Source organism: Triticum aestivum, chromosome 2D, assembly GCF_018294505.1.
Source record: "Triticum aestivum cultivar Chinese Spring chromosome 2D, IWGSC CS RefSeq v2.1, whole genome shotgun sequence".
Taxonomy (NCBI): Eukaryota; Viridiplantae; Streptophyta; class Magnoliopsida; order Poales; family Poaceae; genus Triticum; species Triticum aestivum.
In genome coordinates, this window is record NC_057799.1 from 579,043,196 (window position 1) to 579,069,936 (window position 26,741).

Consider the following 26,741-nt stretch of genomic DNA (forward strand, 5'->3'; position numbering starts at 1 on the left):
ACCAGAGGTGGATCAAGGCTTTTGACACACAACCATTGTGTCAATTGTGCATTAAACATGGCCTAGTATTTTATAAAATTGATTTGGTCCATTTTTTACAACGTTTATTTGGTAGTTCCTTCACAAAAAAACCTCATTTCGGGCACTCGAAAAATGGAAAATGAATTTTCCGTGCAAAGAAAATGAAAACTCCCTTAGGCAACATTGTTTGGAATTCCAAGATGCACCCTTGTGCACAATATGAGATCATTTGAACAAACTATGCCATGGATGTGGCCATAAGATTGATCATTTGACTTGAAAGCCATGAATCTTCACACATGATAGCTCATTTCTGAGAACACTTTTTTTAAATAATACCCGTATTACAAGTTTATTATTTTCCTGGAAACTTGGTCACATATAATGACACAATGCTAAGGTTTTCTAAATTTTTTGATTATTTCTGAATTTTTTATGCCCGTTTCAAAATGCGGTCAAAACGACGGGAATGACCGTTCCTAGCTAGTGGTGAATCTTGTAATTTTTTTGGTGTTTCTCTGATTAAATAGATACCTTTGTACCTAGAAATGATTTTTGGAAAAAATAAATAGCAAACTATGAGGCAGCCGCAGTTCAAATTTGACCCACTTCCTACTGAATCGGCCAAAATTTGTCTTTTTCACCAACGGTGGATCAAAACTTTTTACACCCAACCATTTGGTCAATTGTGAATTAAATATGGCCTAGTATTTTAGAAAAATTATTTGGTCCAATTTTGCAACAATTATTTGGTAGGTTCTTCACAAAAAAACCTCATTTGGGGCACTCGAAAAATGGAAAATGATTTTTTCGTCCAAAGAAAATGAAAATTTCCTTAGGCAACATTGTTTTCCATTCCAATATGCACCCTTGTGCACAATATGAGATCATTTGAACAAACTATGCCATGAATGTGGCCATAAGATTGATCATTTGGCTTGAAAGCAATTGATCTTCACGGATGATAGCTCGTTTCTGAGAACACTTTTTAAAAATAATTGCCTTATTACAAGTTTATTATTTTTCCTGGTAACTTGGTCACATATAATGACACAATGCGAAAGTTTTCCAATTTTTTGATTTTTTTTTCAATTTTTTATGCCCATTCAAAATGGGTTCAAAACGGCGGGCTTGACCGTTCCTAGCTAGTGGTTGAATCTTGGATTTTTTTTGTGTTTCTATGATAAAATAGATACTTATGTACCTAGAAATGATTTTTGGAAAAAAATAAAGAGCAAACTATGAGGCAGCTGCAGTTCAAATTTGACCCGCTTCCAACTGGATCGGCAGAAATTTGTCTTTTTCACCTGAGATGGGTTGAAACTTTTGACACCCAATAATTTGGTCAATTGTGCATTAAATATGTCTTAGTATTTTAGAAAATTGATTTGGTCCAATTTTGCAACAAATATATGGTAGGTCCTTGACAAAAAAACTCATTTTGGGCACTCGGAAAATGGAAAATGAATTTTCCGTGCAAAGAAAATGAAAACTCCCTTAGGCAACATTGTTTGGAATTCCAAGATGCACCCTTGTGCACAATATGAGATCATTTGAACAAACGATGCCATGAATGTGGCCATAAGATTGATCATTTAGCTTGAAAGCCATGAATCTTCACGCATGATAGCTAATTTTCGAGAACATTTTAAAAAAATAATTGCCGTATTATAAGTTTGTTATTTTTTATGGAAACTTGGTCACATATAATGACACAATGCAAAGGTTTTCCAATTTTTTGATTTTTTTTGAATTTTTTATGCCCGTTTCAAAATGCGGTCAAAACGGCGGGCATGACCGTTCCTAGCTAGTGCTTGAATCTTGGAATTTTTTGGTGTTTCTATGATTAAATAGATATTTATGTACCTAGAAATGATTTTTGGATAAGATAAACAGCAAACTATGAGGCAGCTGCAGTTCAAATTTGACCCGCTTCCAACTGAATCGACGAAAATTTATTTTTTTCACGAGAGGTGGATCAAATATTTTGACACCCAACCATTTGGTCAATTGTGCATTAAATTTGTCCTATTTTTCAAAAATGATTTGGTACAATTTCACAATAAATATATGGTAGATCCTTCACAAAAAAACTTATTTTGGGCACTCGAAAAATAGAAAATTGATTTTTCGTGCAAAGGAAATAAAAACTCCCTTTGTGAATATTGTTTGCAAAACCAAGGTGTAAACTTGTACAAAATATAATATCATTTGAACAAATATTTGATAGGACTTTCACAAAAAACTCATTTTGAGCATTGAAAAATGGAATGAAATTTTTATCTTGAATCGATCACGACCAATTTATATGGTCATAAACTCATCAAATGGTTTGCTGCGTTCTGATTGGTCCATGGGCATATCACGCGGATCATTCATCAAACGCCGTCGGATGCTTCTGGATCCAACGGCGGCCCTCATCCCCTCACCCTCTCACCCAACCGCAGCCCAACTACCCAAACCCTAACTCAGATCCCTCCTCTCTCCCCCGATCCACTCCCACCGCCGCCACCTCTCCCCCACCCCCAAATCCTAGGGTTTCTCGATCCACCCCTCCCCTCACGACGCCGCCGTCCCCCGCACACCCGCCTCTCCCCAGAGTTTCTCGATCCAGCCCCGCCCAGTTCACGCCCTCGCCGCTGCCACTAACAGCGCCCGACCCTCCCCTTGATCTCAGATTGCATCAAGCTCCCCCCTCTCCCTCCCACCTCTCGAAGCTCCCGCATCCCACTGTCGAACTCGAGTAGCCGAGCGCAGGGGCGTCCCCGGCGCCGTCGATCCCGGCCGTGGCCTGCAGCCAGTGGGCGCAAGTCCAGTGGCCCGACCGCCCGCCCCCACGCGTGAGCCTCGCTGAATCGATCCCCCTCCGTCCGCGACCTCCTTATCCCTCCACGGCCATGGCCTCGGTCTCCCTTCCCAGACCCCCAAGACGCCGGCGCGGAGGCTGCTCTCCGTCACCGTCAGGGCCATGGCGCCGGCCAGCCCCAGCAAAGGTCCGTTCGTTCGTGCTTGTTCCTACTCGCCCTCTACCTGTAGTCGCTTCGTTTCATTTCCTCTCCGTGTTGTGTCCTCTCATGCCCGGTGAACCTGCTGCGGTGGAGAGTTCCCCTTCCCCGCGGCGGCAGGTGCTGGTGGCGGTGGCCGCCGTGGCGCTCGTCTCCCGGCCTGCTTCGGCGACATGTGAGTTGTCCCTCCTTCTCCGAACCCATCCGTCGCCGTAGAATGGTGCTCCAGCTCGTATGATTGATGGTCTCACCGCCATTCTCATCCAATAAGCGGACGACAAGTTCTTGCCAGTCATCGACAGGAAGGCCGGCTACTCCTTCGTTTACCCAGTCGGATGGCAGGTACTCCTCCATGAATCCTCTGCTCTGCTCTGCTCCATACGCATGCATACACTTGGTGACGATGCTGAATGAATGAATGTGTGTGTGTGGGTGCAGGAGGTATCTGTGTAAGGGCAGGACAAGGTGTACAAGGACGTGATCGAGCCGCTGGAGAGCGTCAGCATCAACATGATCCCCACCACCAAGGAAGACATCCGTGACCTCGGCCCGCCCGACCCCGCCGTCTTCTAGTGGACCTCAAGACTGGCGTGGTCTGCCGTGTACCACACCGATGACGTCCTTGACGACTCCCGCTATGAGGTGCTACGCCGCCGTGCAACCCAGATCCACCGCCGTTGCTGCACTGCTCGCAAGGTTCGTCCTACCTTCTCTTCCCACTCCGACTGGCTCTGTTTGAGAGCTCTATAAATTCCTATGCACTACAAATACACTGTATATAAGTAAATACATTTCTGCATGTAAGAGGGTGTTTGGTTAGACGGTAAACTTGCTGCGCAAATATTGGTATGAATCTGCGATGGTAAAACATGTTATCCTACACCATGATGTTGTATCATTTGTATGATTTGCAAATACTCCTGGACATCAGTTCCATGACGTTGCATTAGGTATAATCTGTAATGCTAAAAGAGGAGTATAAACTGGAGTAATTTTTTCAGCCATTATCTTTGTTTTCTTTTGGGCTCCCATCATGTTGCATTAGCTACAGCTGAGTACTTCTCTTATGATGCTCTCCACTGGAGTGCAGCCTAGTATTGTATCTCTTTTTGCACTCCTTTTTCAGTCAGTGCTTGACCATTCTTTTAAAAGATGAATTGGAGTACTCCTGGACATCAGTACTGCAACTACACACACCGAAGGAATTGTTTCCTTGTGATGGTGTAGCACATGGAGTATAGCTATAACTTCTTGCAGTATAGCTGTAGCAGTCCATTAGGAGTAGTTTTGCATCAGTAGCATTAGGAGTAACTTCTTGCAGAAACTCTTTGACACAAATATTGGCATGCATGAGTAGCATGTTTGCTTGTTTTGGAGTAGTGATTAATTACTTGTAATGTTTTTCTTGTCTGAGCACACACACTAAATGAAACATTTTAGCTAGTTGTTATGCAGCACAACATATTTAGCTAGCTGCAGTAATTTTTTCATATGACTACTACATCTGTTATGCAGCACAGCATGTTTAGCTAGATTGGTGTTTGATGTCATGTGAAGTGCAGTAATTTTATTGAGCCATCATGTTTTCTCATGACTACTAGATTGCTGCATAACAGTACAACACAGCACAACATGTGCTGTACTGTCATGCAGCCAATCCAGATTGGTGTCATGAAGCACAGCACAGCATGACTACTAGCCGTCAGCAGCATCACAGCAACAGGAGGGCTCATGTGAAAAAAGGAGGGCTCATCATGTGAAAAAATTGTTGTCATGATGTGCTGTACTGTCATGTTGTGCTGCACAGTCAAGGTGTATGGACAAACACCAATCTAGTAGTGCATTGGAAGAAAATTACTGGAGCCATCATGTTTTTCTTGTAGTGCTCTGCTCGGGTTCATGGGAAGTCGTGCCAATTTGATGTCATGTGATGCTGCTGATAAGTCTGAAATTTTGCGTGCCCAAAATCTAGGCGTCCCAGTTTCGTTGTAGCTACACTTCTGGTTGTTGCGAGAAAATGCTCGCTTCTGGGTGTGAGACAATGGTCTTGCAGTCTTAATTTTTTGATCCAATCGATTAGGGTCAGATATCATGACATGTTGTGATGTTTGCTTATTAGGTCTGTGCAATGATTTGTTCTTGCTAGATGTGCAACAACGGATTAAGAGATATGATATTGATTCCTTTCTTGTTCAGTGTAAATTTATTACATAAACATGTGGAGGGCACTGTAACTGTAGCAAAGTTGGTCATATGGTATTGATTCCTTTCTTGTTCAATGTAAATTTAGTATGAGGAGAGTTGGTGATAAACACTTACGAGTTCATGAATAACTAAGCAACTGTCATTCTGAAAAAACACTTCCTGCTGTAGATTATTAATCCAGGAGTATATTATGACTCCATATACGGCAACCACATGTCGCAAACACACCTTGAGACTGTTATTCACTAAATACCAGTTACTTTTGTTATTCTTTGTTCTATCTTGTTTTTGGTGAATTTGGGAGATCTGTATCCATTGTCCTCAACTAAGTCATTGTATTAGTTCTTATTCGTGGTTAGCATCCTTATTGTATATACCCATGTGTAAACCATTCAAGTGTAAATGCCAGTTGCCTATTCATCCTCAACTAATCCTGTCTGTCTATGTATGCCAGGTAAAGGTTTTCAAATGTTGAAGGAGGAGGATGAGGGAGTCCTGGACTAAGGGGTCCTCCGGCATCCGGCCTGTTAGCCATGGGCCGGACTGATGGGCTACGAAGATCGAAGACTGTACCCGTGTCCGGATGGGACTCTCCTTGGCGTGGAAGGCAAGCTTGGCGACCGAATATGTAGATTCCTTTCTTCGTAACCGACCTTCTGTAACCCTAGATCTCCCCGGTGTCTATATAAACCGGAGGACTTAGTCCGGAAAGGGGATATATTCATTTACCATAGTCATACAAGCTAGACTTCTAGGGTTTAGCCATTACGATCTCATGGTAGATCAACTCTTGTAATATTCATATTCATCAAGATCAATCAAGCAGGAAGTAGGGTATTACGTCCATAGAGAGGGCCCGAACCTAGGTAAACATTGTGTCCCCTGTCTTCTGTTACCATCGACCTTAGACGCGCAGTTCGGGACCCCCTATCCGAGATCCGCCGGTTTAGACACCGACGGTGCTTTCATTGAGAGTTCCACTGTGTCATCCCCAAAAGGTTCGATGGCCCCTTCAATCGTCAACAATGACGCTGTCCAAGGAGATACCTTCCTCCCTGGACAGATCTTCGTGTTCGGCGGCTTCGCACTGTGGGCCAACTCGTTTGGCCACCTGGAGCAGATCGATAGCTACGCCCCTAGCCATCAAGTCAGATTTGGGGGCTTGAATTACGTTGCGGACATCCGTGGAGATTTGATCTTCACCGGATTCAAGACCGCGGCGACCGCTCTTGGTCACCTTGACGAACACGACCTAAATCTGTCGTCTGACCACATCCAGGAGATAGCTCATGTGACCCCTCTGGCCTTTGATCCAGACCACGCTGTGGCATCCCAGGATCGGAGGCTCGACTCCACCACGGAGGCCACAAACTCCCCGGTGTTGGAGCCGCACATGGACTTAACCTCACACAATACTCGTGTCACCGGAACTCCGGACTCTTCCCCGGGTGTAAGTTTCGAACCATGTGAGTCCACGGATACCGAACTTGATCGCTTACCGACCTTTGAGTTCAGCGCCGTAGACATCTTCCAGCACTGCCCTTGGGCGATGTGCTAAACTCATTAAAGAACTTGTCCCTGGCGGGGGACTCACAGCCGAACTATGTACAGTTCGAACTAGGGGCTGATGATGGGGAATTTTGCTTCCCACCCGCCACCCACTCCATAGCCAAATGTCGAGGACTTAACTGACATGCTTGATTACGGCTCCGAAGACATCGTCAGTACGGACGACGACACCGACGAGGAGCAGGGCCAAAACCCCCATGCATTGGGCAATGGATGGCCACTTCTTCCTACGACGTACACATGGTGGATACGTCTAAAGAAACTAACAACGATGACCAAGAGGATCCAGTTGAAGACAAACCTCCTAAGACAAAGCTCAGTCACCAGCGTCAGCGACGCCGCTCAAGTCACGTTGTACAAAAGACAACAACACGGGCACCGGAGAAAACAATACTCCGGATGATGCAGAAGACAATGAAGACCCTGTTGGAGCAACCTCCGAACAGGATGAACATGCCATACACGAAGACTCGGAGGACAGTAACTATCTTCCTCTCTCCAAGAAAGAGGAAAACCTCGACAACGAGGATTTTACCGTGCCCGAGGAACCCCTCAAGCAGGAGCGCTTCAAACGCCGGCTAATAGCAACGGCAAGAAGCCTGAGAAAGAAGCAGCTACAGCTCCAAGCGGACCAAGATCTGATCAATGATAGATGGACCGAAGTCCTGGCCGCCGAAGAATGTGGCTTTAGTGGCCCAGCGAAAAGCTACCCTAAGCGTAGATTGCTACCTCAGTTCGATGACGAGGCGCTGGAGCCCGTACCATCATCGCACAATGCGGCAGGCCGATCACAATTTGGGCCGGATAAAGTGGCAACTCAAGCCGAACACCAGATCGCCCCGCCTCGCCGTAAAGGCAAGAATAAAACAGCTCGGGGTTGTACATACGACCTTCGAGAGGACTTGGACAGTACAGAAGGACCCACAAGATCGATCTACGGATCGCGAGGACGTGCCTCGACATGCGACGACAGCTACCTATTCGGACGTGACAAACCTAGCCACGCCCGGGCCGAAAACCGCAAATGGACCCCATCGGAGGTACGTCGTAGTGTGGCCCAACATAGATGGGCCGCACACCCCCTTTGCTTCACAGACGAAGTAATGGAGCATGAATTCCCAGACGGGTTCAAACCGATGAATATTGAATCATACGATGGAACAACGGATCCCGCGGTATGGATCGAGGACTTCCTCCTCCATATCCACATGGCCCGCGGAGATGACCTTCATGCCATCAAATACCTACCACTAAAACTCAAAGGACCAGCTCGGTAGTGGTTAAACAGTCTGCCGGAAAATTCTATTGGCAGCTGGGAAGATTTGGAAGACGCCTTCCGCGACAACTTCCAAGGAACATATGTCCGGCCAGCGGATGCCTATGACCTAAGTCACATTGTCCAACAGCCCGGAGAGTCGGCCAGGAAACTCTGGACTAGGTTCTTAGTTAAAAAGAACCGAATCATCGACTGTCCGGACGCGGAAGCCCTTGCGGCCTTCAAACACAGCGTCCGGGATGAATGGCTGGCACGCCACCTCGGTCAAGAAGGACCTAAATCCATAACAGCCCTTACCGCTCTAATGACCCACTTTTGCGCGGGAGAAGACAGCTGGCTCGCTCGTAGAAGCAGCAGCGCCGGCGACTCGGGCACTTCTGAAATCCGAGACGGCAATGGCAATCCACGACGAAGCAAACACAACAGTCGGAATGATAATGAAAGATCACGCGACACAGCAGTCAACACCGGATTCAGCAATCCCAAACCTGGTCAACGGAAGAAGCCACTCAAGGCGAACTGAGAGGGACCATCCAACCTAGACAGGATACTGGATCGACCCTGCCAGATTCACGGCCACCCCGATAAGCCAGCTAACCATACCAACAGAAACTGTTGGGTCTTCAAGCAGGCCGGCAAGCTCAACGCCGAACACAAGGGGAGGAGGCCGCCAGGCGATAGGGACGACGGAGGGGTTCACCAACCAAATACCGGGGGTCAGAAGCCATTTCCCCCTGAGGAGCGATCAACCCCGGAGTGGAAATAGCAGTCCGGCTTCCGCTGCCCACCTCACATACCCGCAAAGTTGGTACCGCGCATACATCACTACGCACTGAAGATACCATGGGAATTGGCAGAAGCACAATATGGACAATCCTGCAAGCATTCCCGTAACATTTTTATCTACTTTCTTTTTATTTCTTTTCTTTTCATTATCTCTTAAAAAACAGGTGATGCAAAGGAAAAACACTTATAACTGACTCTATCGGAGTTCGGATTCGTACGTTCACCTAAGGGGCTACTTCCGTTAAGGACTCCCCTCGCCGAGGACAGGCGACGCAGACGTGCGACAGGAGGTCCAAAATAACTTTTTGTAGACCACACTCTTTATTTCGAGCCTGTAATGTGCCTTTTTCCTCCGCCTTCGACCCCGGGCATGTCAAATAGGCAGGGTTGGGGTCTTTATATATATAAAGTAATCATTGGCATATCGCTCAGGTCCCAGTAAATATAATCCGCAGTAATCATTCTTTTTCAAACAAATTCGGCCCCTATAGCTGCTTTACAGCCATACCTCGGCACAACCTACCAGGGGCTCGATATGGGAACAAATGAGTCGCCAACAAAGTCCGAACAGCTTTATAAGCGTACTTCGGCGTCGCGAGTTTGGCCTTATATGCATCAGCTCCGAATCATGTCTTGGGTTAATGGTTGGGTTGCCCGGCTCCTGTGCTTACTACCTTATGTTCCGCTCTATCGGCTAGGGTAGTAAAGGGAGAACTACTGCGATTGTGCTTCTGGGTCATCTGGTCAAGCACCTCAGTAGAGAAAGCCGAAAACCGACTGTCATGATGCTGCGAGAGCTGGTCAACCACTCGATGACTTACCAGAATCTGTCGTGATTCCCTCTGTGTCACACGAAGGACCCTTTTTTTCAGGTCATACATGTAACGCACCATATCGGAATAAGCTGTCCCCCCTATAAAACTCCTATGGCTAAGTGAAAGTGTTAACGCCCTATAGTCTGATTGCCTGGTTCGCCGCATTATCACCTCCTTCACGGACAAGGACGTTGGGTCAAGAGTGATTAAATGCTTTTCCGGACACCCCCGTACTTCCTACGAGGGGGCTAAAGCCGATGACTGGAAAACTTTCAGATTATATTAAAACGGTCGCACAGGAGGAACACAAGCTTCCAAGCAAAACATAAAAATGGATTAACTATAAAATTGTCTTTTACAATTCCCATACACCTCACTCGAACATTATGTCTTTCGAGCATTGGCCCTCTATTAAGCGGGCGGCCTCTAAGACGTCTTCAAAATAATACTCCGGTGCGTGACGGTCCTTGCCCTTGGGTGGACTCTTCGCCGCAACATCGATGGCCTTCATCTTCCCCCAGAATGTCTTGATACGGGCAAAGGCCATCCGTGCAGCCTCAATGCACGACGACCGCTTCACAGCGTCGATACGCGGCACCGCATCAACGAGCCACTGCACCAAGCCGAAGTAGCTATTCGGAACAGGCTCAGTCGGCCATAGCCGGATTATGACGTTCTTCATGGCAGCGCCGGATATCCTATGAAGCACGGCCCACTAGGACATATGTTCATTCAGCAACAAAGGGCGCTTCGATGCGCCAAATTGTGACCAGAAAAGCTTCTTCGTTGCATACCCTTCTCGCGCTTGGTAAAATTGCACCGCATCGGAAGAACTCTTTGGCAAGTCTAAAAACTCGTCCGGAGAACTCCACACTTGGTTAAGCTGAGCATAGTTCGGACCGCCGAACTTAGTCTGTAGCAAAAAGGGCTTACCGGCCGCAATCTCCCCAGCTTGCCGGATCTCCTCACGGGCTGCTCTGGATTCAGACTGTGCTTCTCTCGCCTCTTGCAAGGCCTTGTCAAGGTCAGCTGTTTTGGCTAGATTTTCCTTCTCAAGTAGTTCAAAGCGGCTAGCAGCATTTTTTAATTCGAGCGCCATCGTGGATATCTTCTCCTCGTCTTGGCGCCGAGCAGCTTGTTCGGCTTTTAACTCAGCCGATACCTTTTCGGCAGCCGCATTACTAAACCGGGCCTGCTCCTTGGCCCGGGCCAGCTCCGCCCGAAGAGTTTCAACGGCGACAGCACCATCTGCAGTCATGCATATTCCAGTATATAACTTTCAACGTGATGCTTATATCATAAAAATGTATGCGAAGGGACTACCCCAAATAGATACATTGCGACTCGTCAAGACGCATATTGATTAATGCAATATCATCCCCTGCCACATCAAGCTTCCGCTGCAGCTTGGCAATAGCCGTAGTCTGGGAAGTAGCCAGGGGAAGTAGCATGTGTTCCAGTTAATCAGGTTAGTCCTTGAATATTTCTTCTTGATCCTCCATTCGCCTCCCGTGGGAAGCCAACCAGAGTCTTAGGGGCTACTACCTATACACAGGTGCATCTTTGCGAACAAAATATAGTTGAAAACATTACATTACAAACCTCAAAGCCTCTTAGTAGGCTCATGAAGGCTTCATTCAATCTGCCCTTCGCGGACAGAATCTTCTCAACCACCGTACCCATTAAGGTACGCTGTTCTTCAGAGACAGATGCTTTTTGCAGCATATCCCTCAAGATATCTGGCGCCGCCGGGTCTCCGAAAGCCGCCGAAGGAGCACGACCATCCTTTGAAGGAACCCGTTCACCCATCTCCAGAATCATCATTTGTTGAAAACCGGATAGTCCGGGGCCTTCATTATTGGCACCCGAATCCCGAACGATTGGAGGTACACCTTCGGGTACTGCCTCCTTCATCCCCCGCACCGCTTGCTGATCAAGAATAACCTTCCGACATGACACTTCGGAGTCGTCCGGCTTATTAGGCGAGGAGGTCGGGGGAGGCGTCTCGGTTTCCATCATCTCTGGGAGGAGATCTCCCGAAGAAGAGGATTGCCCAGAAAAACTCTGTGCTGGACTGTAAAAATACACAGCCACGTTACGTAACTCTTCGGTAACAGGAAAGGAGCCGGACGCTATCAAAGTACCCCGAATTCACTTACGGTTTGGTTGAGGGCTTGTCCTCATGACGGAGCTGGTCACTAGCATCGCCTTCTGATCCCAAGCCGCTCGACGGTGGCATCTTGCCTCTCTTAGGAGACCGCCCCTCCCAATCTTCGGAGGCAGCCCTTTTCTTCCTGAAGGGAGAAGGGATACTGGCTTGTCTTTCGCCTTCGTCTTCGGGCGAGGAAGTGTCGATTTCTCCGGACTTAGTATCTAATTTACCTCCGGAACGAAGGTCACCCCGAGTCTTCTCACTCTCCATCTTGCCCTCCCTTGCCGGCGACTGATGCGGTGCCGGTGCCAGCATCCTTGTTAACAAGGAGTTCGTTGAGTCTTCGGGAAGAGGGGCCGGACACCTAATCCGTTCCGCTTTCTTTATCCAGCCCTGGAAGAAGATGGTTTGCTCAGTATCTTACCACAGAATATCTGATTATGAGGTGTTCGGCGGACAAGTACTTACCGGGGTGTCCGGATGGTTACAGTCTAGGCCAGTATCTTCGGTTGTATCCGGCCATTGTTTTCACCTCCCGAAGAATAATTTCCACATTCCTTCATGTGTAGTGCCGAAGAAGTGCTGAAGAGTCCATGGCCCTTCTGGGTTAAACTCCCATAGACGGAGAGGCCGTCGCTGGCACGGCAGGGTCCAGCGGACCAGCATTACCTGAATAACGTTGACAATAGTGATGTCCTCCTCAATAAGGCTTCGGATCTGACTTTGCAGAGTCCGCACCTCGTCAACTGATCCCCAGTCCAACCCCTTATTAATCCACGATGCAAGATGGATTGGAGGGCTGGATCGAAATGCAGGCGCAGCTGCCCACTTGGAGCCGCGGGGCTCGGTGATATAAAACCACTCCTGCTGTCGTAAGTCGGAAGACTCTTTGAAACATCCTTTTAGCCAGACAGCGCTGGCAAGCTTGCTCACTAAGGCGCCACCGCATTCCGCCTGCTCCCGCTCTATCATTCGCGGTTTCACATTGAAGGTCTTGAGCCACAAGCCGAAGTGTGGGGGAGTTCGGAGGAAGGCTTCGCACGTGACGATAAAACGCCGAGATGAGAAGAATGGAGTTCGGGGCGAGATCGTGAAAGTCTAATCCGTAATAGAACATGAGCCCCCGGACGAAGGGATTGACGGTGAACCCTAATCCTTGGAGGAAGTGGGAAACGAACACGACCCTCTCGCCGGATCTACGGGTAGGGATAACCTGCCCCTCCGCGGGAAGCCGATGGAGAATTTCTGTGGTCAGATATCTTGCCGCCCGAAGGTTTGCGACATCCTCCTCTATGACAGAAGAAGCCACCCACCGGCCTTGACGGCTGGATCCGGACATGACTGAGGCTTACGGAGGGTGAAACCTAGGTGTTGGAACTCGGGGTAATAAGAGTCGAGGAAGAAGCGAGCATGGAGAGGAAAGGCGGCTCTATGCCCCTTTATAAAGGCCGAGAATATCGAACACCTCCTCCCGGGCCTCTCAATTTGCCTATTCCCAAGGGGTTGTACCCTGAGGACGGTTGAGTTACCCACGTCCGTATCAATAAAAGAATCCCTTGATAAGGGGACACGATCTCTGTTTCGATAAGACGTGTCAATGACAACCACGTTTCGGAACGTGGGGTCGCAGGCGTAACACCGGTCCGAAATTATGACCGGACAGATATGACGTCATCAGCGGATTGGACCCGTGGAATATTGTGTTCTCTCTGTGGTTGTGTGCGGTAGGTCCGGATACAATCATCGCGTCTGGAGACTATCTTGGAGTTCAGAAAAGGGACCCGCCTTGCAATGCCGAAGAAAAAGATGCAAGCCGGACTCCTCGTCACTGAACCCAGGTTCAGGGGCTACTGAGGGAGTCCTTGACTAAGGGGTCCTCGGGCGTCCGGCCTGGTACCATGGGCCGGACTGATGGGCTATGAAGATACGAAGATCAAATACTGTACCCGTGTCTGGATGGGACTCTCCTTGGCGTGGAAGGCAAGCTTGGCGACCGAATATGTAGATTCCTTTCTTTGTAACCGACCTTGGGTAACCCTAGATCTCCCCGGTGTCTATATAAACCGGAGGACTTAGTCCGGAAAGGGGATATATTCATTTACCATACTCATATAGGCTAGACTTCTAGGGTTTAGCCATTACGATCTCGTGGTAGATCAACTCTTGTAATACTCATATTCATCAAGCTAAATCAAGCAGGAAGTAGGGTATTACCTCCATAGAGAGGGCCCGAACCTGGGTAAACATTGTGTCCCCTATCTCCTGTTACCATCGACCTTAGACGCACAGTTCGGGACCCCCTACCCGAGATCCACCGGTTTTGACATCGACAAAGGACAATAGGAACTTCGGTGATGTCTTATCATCTACGAGTATTTTTTTCTTTACTGTAGAATAGTTTTGTTCAGCACTTACTGGTTCCTTGGATGTGAAGATATGCACTGCTAGAATGAATGGTTGTAATATTAGAAATATTATATTTTAGGCTATGAAAATGTATCGGAACTGGGCTAGGCCCAAGATAGCTTGTAGTATGATGAATTTCAATGGCATAATAAAAATTTTGGATTGGATCAATTATTTCGGCCTAGCCCAATATATATTGGACAATTATTTCTGAGGGGAAACGTGAGAGGCCCAGCAAAGAAATGGCCTAGAAAAATACAAGACCAAAAAGAAAATATGCCCTTAAAAGGGCTAGGCAAAGAAATTAAAAAGGCCGAATTGTTGGGTTAGGCCCAGGTAGCTAAAAAAATTAGCAGCAAATAACTAATAAATGGGCTGAATTAATGGGCTCGGCCCATATAGACACCAAATTGGACCGGGCTGGATCTTATCTATGACCTTTTCATTTGGTCGCAATTTTGCCATGTAAGCTCGCCACGTCGGATCCGACGTGGCCTGGGCAGAGAGCTAGCGACCAAAACAGAAGGTCGTTGAACTAGTGACCTTTTGTTTTGGTCGTGGAATTCCACGACCTTCTCACAGAGAAGATCGTTAATTTCAGTTTACGGCCGCCAGCTTTTGACCTTCTGTTTTTGGTCAAAAAAAGGTTGCAAATGAAAAACAATGACCTTTCAGTGACCAATAGTGATGGTCGCAAGTTGATATATTCCTTGTAGTGGAAGAAATGCGAGTCCTTGGAGCGCAATATTGCGAATCAAGTGTCCAAACTTGCCAAGGCCCGCCAAAGCGCACACGATGCCCGGGTCGAAGCCCAGGGCGCCCTCCAGGAAATCCAGGAGGCCAGAAAAATCGCAGCGGGTAAGGTCTTTATTATGCAGAGCAAGTATGTGAAGAAAAGGTTCCTCTTACTGACCCGGATTTGGAGTTCTCCAGGGGCGTTTGCGGATCTGCCACGCAGTGTTGCCGATGCTGCGAAATTCTTCCGAGCCGAAGAGGGGAGATCAACAGAGAAGCTGTTCTGGTCACAATACCTTGCGCCAGAGCATCCGGTGCCCTTTAGCGATCAGCTGAAACAGCTGGCCGAACTACATAGGGTGGCCAAACTGGCAATGAAGGATTTGATAATCCGTCTATGGCCTGCCGAAGCCATACCCAACAGCTACTTCGGGCTCATGAAGCGGCTGGTCAATGCCTGCCCTCGGCTTGATGCCATCAAGCGGTCGGTCTGCATTGAAGGTGCGCGGATGGCCTTCGCCCGTGTCAAGGTCCAGTGGGCGAATATGGACGTCGTCAAGCTCGCCACCGAGGGACCGCCCACGGGCAAGGAGCACTGCACGCCCGAGCGGTATTTTGATGATGTCCTGAAGGGATCCCGCATTGTAGAGGGCGAGTGTTCAGAAGACATTATCTTTGAATGAAGTCATTCATGTCATCCCTTCCTATATTATGAAACAAACCTGTTATGTAATATAATGTTTGTTGTTTTAAAATTTTACCCCCTGTGCGGCCGTTTTGTTAAATCCGAGAGTTGGCCAGTCGTCGGCTTCAGCCCCCACGTAGGTAGTATGGGGGTGTGCGGGATGGAATCTAAACACTCTTGACCCAAGAGTTTTGGTCCTTGAAGGAGGTGTTTAGCGCAACGAATCAGGCAATCGGACTATGTGGCTTTATCACTCTCACTTAGCCATAGGAGTTTGACAATAGAAATGTAGGCGCAACCCCTAGTTAGTAGTTAATCCTGACTAGGGTGCTGTAGACACCTGATCGGGTAAAGGCCGATTCATTGCATAATGCGGAAAAAATCACAAGAGATTTGTAACCTCCGAATAGCTGACCAGCTCTCGCTGTATCATGACAGTCAGTTTTCGGCTTTCTCTACTGAGGTGTTTGCTCGGATAAACCGGAAACACAATCGCAGTAGTTCTCCCTTTACTACCCTAGCCGATAGGACGGAACGTAAGGTAGCAAGCACAGGAGCCGGGCAACCCAACTATTGACCAAAGACATGATTCGGAGCCGATGCATATAATGCTAAAATTAGGGGTGCCGAACTATACTGTAAAAACTGTTCGGACTTTGTTGCCGTAGTATGGAGCACAATGAAGCCCCTGGCGAATTAAAGCATACCAAAGTGTACGGGTGCAATCGATAAGAATAATAAAATAAAGTAGTAAGCTAATGCCGCGTAAGTTGGGCCGCAAACTGTTTCCATTATAATATGATTGATACATCAAAGCGTATTTGTAAAAATAGTGCGATAATCGACCTGGCTATTTAACATGCCAAGACCAAGGGGGGGGGCTGCGTGCGGGTCCTGAAAACAGGTAGAATGATCGTCAAAAAGAACATCTAAAGATTCCTATCGGTGTCAAAACCGGCGGATCTCGGGTAGGGGGTCCCGAACTGTGCGTCTAAGGCGGATGGTAACAAGAGGCGGGGGACACGATGTTTACCCAGGTTCGGGCCCTCTCAATGGAGGTAATACCCAACTTCCTGCTTGATTGGTCTTGATGATATGAGTATTACAACAGTTGATCTACCACGAGATCGTAGAGGCTAAACCCTAGAAGCTAGCCTATGGTTATGATTGTTGTTGTCCTACGGACTAACCCCTCCGGTTTATATAGACACCGAAGGGGGCTAGGGTTACATAGATTCGGTTACAAGGGAGGAGATCTACATATCTGAATTGCCAAGCTTGCCTTCCACGCAAAGGAGAATCCCACCCGGACACGGGACCAAGTCTTGAATCTAGTATCTTCATAGTCCAACAGTCCGGCCAAAGTACATAGTCCGGCTGTCCCAGGACCCCCTTATCCAGGACTCCCTCAGTAGCCCCCAAACCAGGCTTCAATGACGATGAGTCCAGCGCGCAGATTGTCTTCGGCATTGCAAGGCGGGTTCTTCTCCAAATTCTGAGTACCTGTTGAGTAGTGTCCGGCTTCCCATAAATGTTGCACTCCTTGGCTTCCGCGCCTAATAATGGCTATCTTCCACGTGTTGAGCGAATGCGTGAAGCCAGGGCATTTTTACATTTGCCACCCCAGCCATGTGAGTAAATCGTCTATTTAAAGAGTCGGGGATCCTCAGATCCAGATCACACCATCTTCCCACAGCGAGTATCCATCGGAGCGCGCCCGGAAAAATCCATCCTATCATGTCCGGTCATCGCAGCTCCTCCTCTCGCTCCCGTAGCCCTAAGCCAGGCAACTGGAAGAAGTGTTCCGTCTCCCACAGACAGTTAGTAGAGTTACAGACCCATGGGTTTCTCCCTCCCGCGTATATGGTCCCCGTCCGAGCTAGGCTAGCAACTTACAATGGCGGGGAGCAAGCGGAGAGCTTTCCCAACCCATCTATGGGGGAGTGGGTATGCCTTGTCCTGTACTTATTAAGGGGACTTGGATTTCCAATCCATCCGTTCCTCCGCGGGCTCCTGGAGTTCTACGGCCTCCAACTGCATAATTTTACCCCCGCCTCCATATTACACATCGCTGGCTATGTTGCCCTTTGCGAGTTGTTCTTGGGCTGCGAAGCTCATTTCGAGCTATGGAAGAGGCTATTCTGCCTCGTGCCCCGTACACAGGAGGGGTCAATATATCAAGTAGGCGGAGCCGAAATATGGCACATCGCCAGGACCGGATATCTGTCTGGTACTCCGAAGAAGACATCCGAAGACTGGCCTTCGGAGTGGTTTTATATGGAAGACGTCCCCCTTCCAGACCCTATTCGGAGGGGCCTTCCTGAGTTTGATAACGCCCCTTTGGAGAAACACTGCAGCTGGCGCCCTCGGAGCCCCCAGGAGGAAGATAACAGGGAGGTCCTGTACCTGATGGGCCGGATACAAATGCTGGCCAAATCAGGATTGACAATAATTGAGGTTATGTCGATGTGCATAATGCGGGGGGTGCAGCCACTTCAATATCGGGGACAACCCATGTGGCACTTCAATGGAGAACACGATGCCACCCGCTGCGGTCGTAAAGGTCCGGACTCAGTCGCTGCTCTAGCGAAAATACTGTCCGATTTATATAAAGGAGAGGAAGAGGAGTTCATCCGCATCAAGCCACGGGATGGATTCTCCATGTACAACCCCCCAAACTGGGTGAGCTGCTACTTTTTACTCCAGACCTTCCCGCATTCTTTATTGTAAATATTTACCTTGCTATTTGATAGCTGGAGCTGCGAAAAGTCGTGAGGGAGGTCCACAGCCCATCTCCACAGCCAGAGGACCCTGACCGGGCCCTCGACCCCGGACTCGAAGAAGATCCGGACACATTTGTGGAGCTCATTGACAGGACGTTCTATCAATTGAGCTGCGACGGTGCTTTAGTGGCCATCATAGCCGATTATCCCGGACTGCTCCCTGCATCGCATGTAAGTAAAACCGGAGTCCCAACTTCCTAGAAGGATCTCATTTTTTGCACTTCACCTACCGCACACATTTGATGTCTTACAGGGAAGGCCCTCGGGATGCCATGCCGAACCCGCAATGGCCCACCAACAAGGGGCACCGGAACCGGGCAGGCTTAAAAGGAAGGCGGTCAGGACTGAGACATCGTCGCAGAGGTATGAAAAAGAACCCCGCTCCGTGGTTACCGTCTTCTAAAAATATAATAACGTCCATGTTTCCTAGTAGGAATAATGCTCGTCGGACTATATCCGGAGAGGTTGCCGGCCACGCCTCCACCAGCCGGGCTCCAGAGCCGGACTTAGAGGCGGACGCTAACATGGGGCCAACACCGGATGTTCCTGCTACAGAGGATGCGGATAGGCTGTCCGCTACGAATTCCAAAGTGGAGAGTGCCATGAATCACAGGCATCGCCGGGCTGTACTCTGCGATGCTTGTTTCTCCCAAGAGGCGTTCGATGCCTTCAACTCAGGAGACGCGTACATCCGAGCTGCTCAAAATGGTCTTGCCAGAGCCACGGACCAGTATGTAAAGGATATACGGGTAAGAAAATCTGATAATTATGTATATCAGTAGCCCCTGAGACTTGAAACAGCTAACACAACTGATTTAAGGATCATTATTTGTGCAGGTTCTTACGGAGAAGAATTCCCAGTTGTCTCGAGAGCTGGAAGAGTGCAAAGCCCAGCTACGGGCCGCAGTTGCCGCGATGAAACAGTCCGAGAAGGCCCCCTCTGGTAACACTTGTCTCTATCAAAAATATTGACATGTCCCGGTTAGTATGCGGCATGCATGCAAATCTAACAATAGATTCTGCAGATGATCCCGGAATGAATCCGGAGGTCGTGGGAGGGGATGAGCAACAAGCTCGACGACAGTTAAAGGCTGGCGAGCGTGTGCTTAAGCAGGTTAGGCAGGAGAAGAATGATCTCCAAGATGCCAATATCCGGCTGGGCGTTGAGCTGAAAGATGTTCGAGCCCAGCATGCTGACTCCGTAAAGGAGAATAAGAGGCTTCGACGCGGCATTTTTATTAAGTGCTTGAACGAACCTTTATAGATTTCGGCGAAGAAACCAGCTAACAGAGTTATATCTGTAGGTATGCTGACGGGTCGTCCCGCAGAGGAAATGCCCGGGTCTGCAGGTGATCTTCTGCCAGAGCTCTCACAACTGCACGAACAAGTTTGGCAAGTGATGCAGGGCATTGCCCAAGCCTTGTGGCCATCCGCCTCCCTGCCAGGAGGCATGAGGGAGCTTGTAGAGAAGCTCAAGGGAGCGCGGCGGCGCTTCCGATTATGGAAGATATCATCCTGCCGACAAGGTGCAAGGGAAGCCTGGGCCATGGTGAAGATGCGATATACCAAGGCTGACCCTAACCACATGGCCGAGGTCGGACCTGTGGGGTCTGATGGGAAAGAGATCCCTGTCAGTTTGGTGTATGACTAGGTAAAATTAGCCGCAAAGTATTCCCAACAGGATTGTAGACTAGACAGCCTGTTGGATGGTATAGAAGAAGAATTTAGTCAGTCTAAGTGACATATATTGTCCCTAGCCAGATTGTAAATCATTTGTCATGGCGGACATTTTCGCTTCGACTTCCGGACCCGAGAGTCCGGAGTGTATCCGAATACCTGCTCAGTTATGTAAAAACCGGGGTACGCGTGGAAACCAGGCGTAGGGTTCATAAGTGCTTGAACAGGCAAGTACCCAACTAGCTATGTTATATTACATGGATAGTAAGAAACATCTTCCAGGGAGAATAGTTCCGTTAAGGGTTCCTTTCCCTGGGTACGCATGAATTAATGTGCATGTCCGAACTGCGAAAAGAGACGCAGGATATAAACATCTGGGGGCATGTATTACAATAAATAAAAGTCATCTTTTGTTCACCGACCGAATATTCCCTTAAGAACGCTAGCTTTCGGCTTCACCCAGTCTGAGGTACACATCCGGCTGACCCGGCAGTAACAATCGCAGAGGTGCTCCCCTTATGCCCTAGCCGAATTAACAGGAAACTAGGGCATAAACACAAGAGCCAGGCAACCCAGCTTGGCCAAAACTGAAGTCATATCGATGCATATAATGGCGAAAAAAGGTACATGTGGAAAAGTAACACATGTGTGGGGCATAGAGACCGGAAAATAGTTATGTTAACCTTCTGTACAAGAAGCCCCCGGGTATAATGAGCACGGCTAGCGCGTAAAGATTGTGTAGTCACGACACATTTTAATCTTTTGATGCCGTGGAGAAAAAAGGGAGAAAAGAAAGAAAGAAAAGACAGATAACGGATATATATATATATATAATTGACAGAGGTAAGGAGACGAACAGAGAGTCCAGCACTAGGCGTAAAACCTTAGGAGTTTGGCCGCGTTCCATGGGTTTGGCTCGAGTCGATTGTCTGAGGCATCCCGCAGATGGTACGCTCCACCGGTCAGAACTTTGTCAATAATGAAGGGACCTTCCCATTTGGGCTCGAGTTTGTTCTTTTTCTTCTCTGGTAGGCGTAGAACTAGTTCACCAATGTTATAAGTTTTGGCCCGTACTTCTCTGCTTTGATACCGTCGAGCCTGTTGCTGATAGAATGCGGAGCGGGCTTTTGCCACGTCACGCTCCTCCTCCAGGGCGTCCAAGCTGTCCTGTCGATCAAGCTCGGCTTCTTTCTCTTCGTACATGCGCACTCGAGGTGAGTCATGAATGATGTCGCAGGGCAGTACCGCCTCTGCGCCGTATACCATGAAAAACGGTGTGTATCCAGTAGTGCGATTCGACGTGATCCGCAGCCCCCATAGTACGGAGTCGAGATCCTCGACCCAGTGCGTATCTGATTCCTTCAAGGACCGCACTAATCTGGGTTTAATGCCGCTCATAATCAGACCATTTGCCCACTCAACCTGACTGTTTGTTTGGGGGTGATAGACAGAGGCATAATCGAGCTTAATGCCCATGTTGCCGCACCAAGTTTTTACCTCGTCGGCTGTAAAGTTGGAGCCGTTATCGGTGATGATGCTGTGGGGGACACTGTAACGGTGTACAACCCTGGATATGAAGTCTATCACTAGTCCGGACTCGGCCGTTTTAACGGGTTTGGCTTCTATCCATTTGGTGAATTTATCCACCATGACCAATAAGTATTTTTTCTTATGGCTTCCCCCTTTAAGGGGTCCGACCATATCAAGCCCCCAGACCGCAAAGGGCCAAGTAATGGGGATTGTTTGGAGAGCGGTAGGTGGCATATGGCTTTGGTTTGCAAAAAGCTAGCAACCGACGCAACGTTGGACGAGGTCCTGTGCGTCTGCTCGGGCCGTCGGCCAGTAAAAACCTGTACAGAAGGCCTTGGTTACAAGGGCCCGAGCTGCGGCGCGATGGCCGCCAAGTCCAGCATGAATTTCTGCCAATAGTTGCCGTCCTTCCTCTTCGGAGATGCACCTTTGAAGTACTCCGGTAGCGCTTTTCTTATAAAGCTCTCCCTCGTGGACCTTGTAGGCTATAGACCGCCGCACAATGCAACGTGCCTCGTTTGGGTCCTCAGGGAGTTCTTGCCTAGTTAGGTAGGCCAAGAAGGGTTCTGTCCAGGGGGCGATGACAGCCATAATCACGTGGGCCGATGGTGTTATTTCGGTGGCAGAGCCTCCGATTACGTCAGAGTGTTCGGGATCTGGCGTTGTGGCTGGGTCTGGACTAGTATTGCCGGTCTCTCCTTCCCATACCACGGATGGCTTAAACAACCTTTCCAAAAAGATATTAGGTGGGACAGGGTCGCGCTTAGCGCCGATGCGGGCTAGAATATCTGTCGCTTGATTGTTTTCCCGGACCACATGGTGGAATTTAAGCCCCTCGAACCGAGCTGACATCTTTAGGACTGCGTTGCGGTAAGCCGCCATTTTCGGACCCTTGGCGTTGAAGTCTCCATTTATTTGAGATATTGCGAAGTTTGAATCCCCACGCACCTCCAGGCGTTGAATGCCCATGGAGACTGCCATCCGGAGACCATGTAACAGGGCCTCATATTCTGCTGCGTTGTTGGAGTCTGTGTATAGTATTTGGAGTACGTATTGGACTGTGTCTCCGGTGGGGGATGTCAGAACAACACCAGCCCCCAGACCAGCCAGCATTTTAGAGCCGTCAAAGTGCATGATCCAATTGGAGTACGCGCCGTACTCTTTAGGGAGTTCGGCTTCTGTCCATTCGGCGACGAAATCAGCCAGTACTTGTGATTTAATGGCTCGTCGTGGTTTGTATATTATGTCGAATGGGAGGAGCTCAATAGCCCATTTAGCAATCTGGCCCGTGGCATCGCGGTTATTTATTATGTCGTTGAGTGGTACTTCAGAGGCCACCGTAATTGAACACTCTTGAAAGTAGTGTCGAAGTTTCCGGGATGCCATAAAGACCGTGTATGCTATCTTTTGATAATGTGGGTACCGTGATTTGCATGGAGTGAGGACAGTGGAGACGTAGTATGCCGGCTTTTCAAGCGGGAACTTATGTCCGTCCGTCTCTCGTTCGACGACGAGCACTGCGCTTACTACTTGGTGTGTTGCCGATATATATAACAGCATTGGTTCGTCGATATTTGGCGCGGCCAAGATTGGGTTGCTGGCCAAGATTGGGTTGCTGGCCAAGACGGCCTTTATTTCTTCCAATCCGGTCGTGGCCGCATCCGTCCTCTCGAAGTGTTCGGTGCGTCGAAGAAGGCGATAAAGAGGTAGTGCCTTTTCTCCTAATCAGGAGATAAAGCGGCTTAAGGCAGCCACACATCCAGTTAACTTCTGGATTTGCTTGAGGTCTGTTGGGATAGCCAACTGTGACAGAGCTTGGATTTTAGCCGGATTTGCTTCAATTCCTCTATTGGAGACGATGAAGCCCAAGAGTTTTCCGGCGGGCACGCCGAAGACGCATTTTTCCGGATTGAGCTTGATGTCGTACATTCGAAGATTGTCGAACGTGAGCCTCAAGTCGTCTATTAAGGTTTCAACGTGTCTGGTTTTAGTGACCACATCGTCTATGTATGCCTCCACTGTTTTGCCGATTTGTGTTTCCAGGCATGTCAGAATCATGCGTTGATAGGTTGCGCCGACGTTTTTGAGCCCAAAAGGCATAGTGTTAAAACAGAAGGGGCCGTATGGAGTGATAAATGCCGTTGCGGCTAGATCAGGCTCCGCCATCTTAATTTGATGGTATCCGGAGTATGCGTCGAGGAAACACAACAAGTCGTGTCCTGCGGTGGCGTCGATAATTTGATCGATGCGGGGGGAAGGGATCCTTGGTGCAAGCCTTGTTAAGGTCCTTGAAATCGACACATAGGCGCCAGGATTTGTCCTTCTTCGGTACCATCACCAGGTTTGCTAGCCAGTCCGGATGTTTTATCTCTCTAATGAATCCGGCCTCAAGTAACTTGGCTAGCTCTTCTCCCATGGCTTGTCGCTTAGGCTCAGAGAAACGCCGGAGAGTCTGCTTGACCGGTTTGAACCCCTTTAGAATGTTAAGGCTGTGTTCGGCCAGCCTGCGTGGGATTCCTGGCATGTCTGAAGGATGCCAGGAGAATATGTCCCAATTCTCGCGCAAGAACTCCCGCAGTGCGGCGTCTGTTGTGGGGTTCAGTTGTGCCCCGATGGATGCTGTTTTTGTGGGGTCCGTTGGATGGACCTGGAATTTGACTATTTCATCCGCTGGTTTAAAAGAGGTGGACTTGGATCTTTTGTCGAGTATCACGTCGTCCCTGTCCACTGTGGAGCGCAGCGCAGTTAGTTCTTCGGTCGCGAGGGCTTCGGATAACGCCTCGAGGGCTAGTGCGGCGGTTTTATTTTCGGCGCGGAGTGCTATGTCCGGATCACTACCTAGAGTGATGATTCCATTGGCCCCGGGCATTTTGAGTTTCATGTACCCGTAATGGGGTATAGCTTGGAAAATCGTGAATTCCTCCCGCCCTAAAAGGGCGTGGTATCCGCTACTGAACGGGGCCACTTGGAATGTGATTTCTTCGGACCTATAATTCTCCGGCGTGCCGAATACCACATCTAGTGTGATTTTTCCCGCACAACGTGCCTCCCGACTAGGGATGATTCCTCTGAAGGTCGTGCTGCTTTGCTCAATGCGGCTCCTGTCTATTTCCGTTTTGCTAAGAGTTTCTTCGTAGATGAGGTTTAATCCGCTGCCGCCGTCCATGAGCACTTTAGTAAGCCAGAAGTCGTCCACGATTGGACTAAGGACAAAAGCGGTTGGTGCTCGGGCTGTTTGGAATTGAGGTTCGTCACTGGCATTGAAGGTTATGGCCGTGTCGTTCCATGGATTTATTGCTGCAACGTGGCAGACTTCGGCAAGGCTGTGGAGTGCTCGCTTGCGCCTATTATTATAGGCGAAGGTCTCGAAGACTGTCAATACTGTATTGTTATTGTCCATGGGATGGTGCTCTATGGTATTGTTGATGAGGAGATCCTCACCGCTCTTGGCCACCTGCCGGAGTATCGAACATGCTCTGAGGCTATGTGTCGGCATGGTATCCGGTGTACTGTGAATTTTGCATGGCCTATTGAGCCATCCCTCCAATATAGTTCCATGCCCTGTAGTGGGCTTTTGTTTCTTTGTAATTGGATCGGGTGACTTACGAGAGTACACCCTTTTAGCTCAGTCGGGGAGGGGGGGTTAGTGAGAGCCGGAGAATCCCAGAATTTTGTTTGGGTTTTCCAGGCGCTTTCCATCGCACAGTACTTCTGTACTATGGCCGCCTAGTCAGCGAAGTGTGTTATGTCACTGCGACTTATGGCGTTGAGGATTCCCTTGTCCGTGCAATTTTTGCAAAAGTATGAAATTGCATCTTCCTCCCGACAGTCCTTGACCTTGCTCATTACAAGGAGGAATCTGGCCCAATAGTGATGTACTGTCTCTTGGGACTCTTGTCTAATGTGGGAAAGATCACTTATATCTGGGTGGGTGGGTAGATTTAAGTCCGAACCCTGACCCGATCTGAGACCCAGGGGCGGAGGAGTTTCCGAGCTTAGTAGTTCGGGCTCCGGGATGTTGCCCAATAGTTCTGGCCCAGTGCCTGATTCTAAGTTCGAAGCTTGGGCCATGTCCTCCCGTCGATGGGTATCCGGCTCGGAGAGCTCGGGAATCCGGACATAGTTTGTCCTCAAAATAGAGGAAGAATCACCACATTGCTCCTCCACCACCGCTATCTAATGGGTGACCGGCGGAGAGTTAATCTCCCTTTGGTCGGGTTCAAGCCCAATCCGATCATAGTCCGTAGCGACTCCCAGGGCGGCGATGCGATCCAAGAGCTCGTTCAAGGAAGAGAGCTCCATTGGGTCCATCTGCTCGGCGAATCCCAAGCCGACGTGGAGGTTGTTTTTGATGACCCTAGAAGTCATCATCGGCGTGACGGCCGAACGGGCGGTCATGACGAAGCCGCCTAGTCTGAGAGTTTGGCCTACAGCCAGGGCTCCCCCAGAGGTAATGTTGTCCTTGACGACAAGAGGAGCCATCAAGCCTTATCATGACAGCACAGCGGAACTCTCAATGAAAGCACCAATGTCGGTGTCAAAACCGGTGGATCTCGGGTAGGGGGTCCCGAACTGTGCGTCTAAGGCGGATGGTAACAGGAGGCGGGGGACACGATGTTTACCCAGGTTCGGGCCCTCTCGATGGAGCTAATACCCTACTTCCTTCTTGATTGATCTTGATGATATGAGTATTACAAGAGTTGGTCTACCACGAGATCGTAGAGGCTAAACCCTAGAAGCTAGCCTATGGTTATGATTGTTGTTGTCCTACGGACTAACCCCTCCGGTTTATATAGACACCGGAGGGGGCAAGGGTTACACAGAGTTAGTTACAAGGGAGGAGATCTACATATCCGAATTGCCAAGCTTGCTTTCCATGCAAAGGAGAGTCCCACCCGGACACGCGACGAAGTCTTGAATCTTGTATCTTCATAGTCCAACAGTCCGGCCAAAGTACATAGTCCGGCTGTTCGAGGACCCCCTTATCCAGGACTCCCTCAATTCCCCCACACGTCTGTACTGCTTGCCGCCTTGGTATATCTATCCTTCGAAAGGACCGATGAGCAGGCCGTCGGGGGGGTCTTGTGAAAGAAAAT

General features: G+C 48.9%; 1 pseudogene; it reads left to right on the forward strand.

Moving 5' to 3' along the window:
- The first annotated feature begins 2,884 nt into the window (after positions 1-2,884).
- On the forward strand, positions 2,885-9,843 carry LOC123055963 (psbP-like protein 1, chloroplastic; annotated as a pseudogene).
- Positions 9,844-26,741: the final 16,898 nt, after the last annotated feature.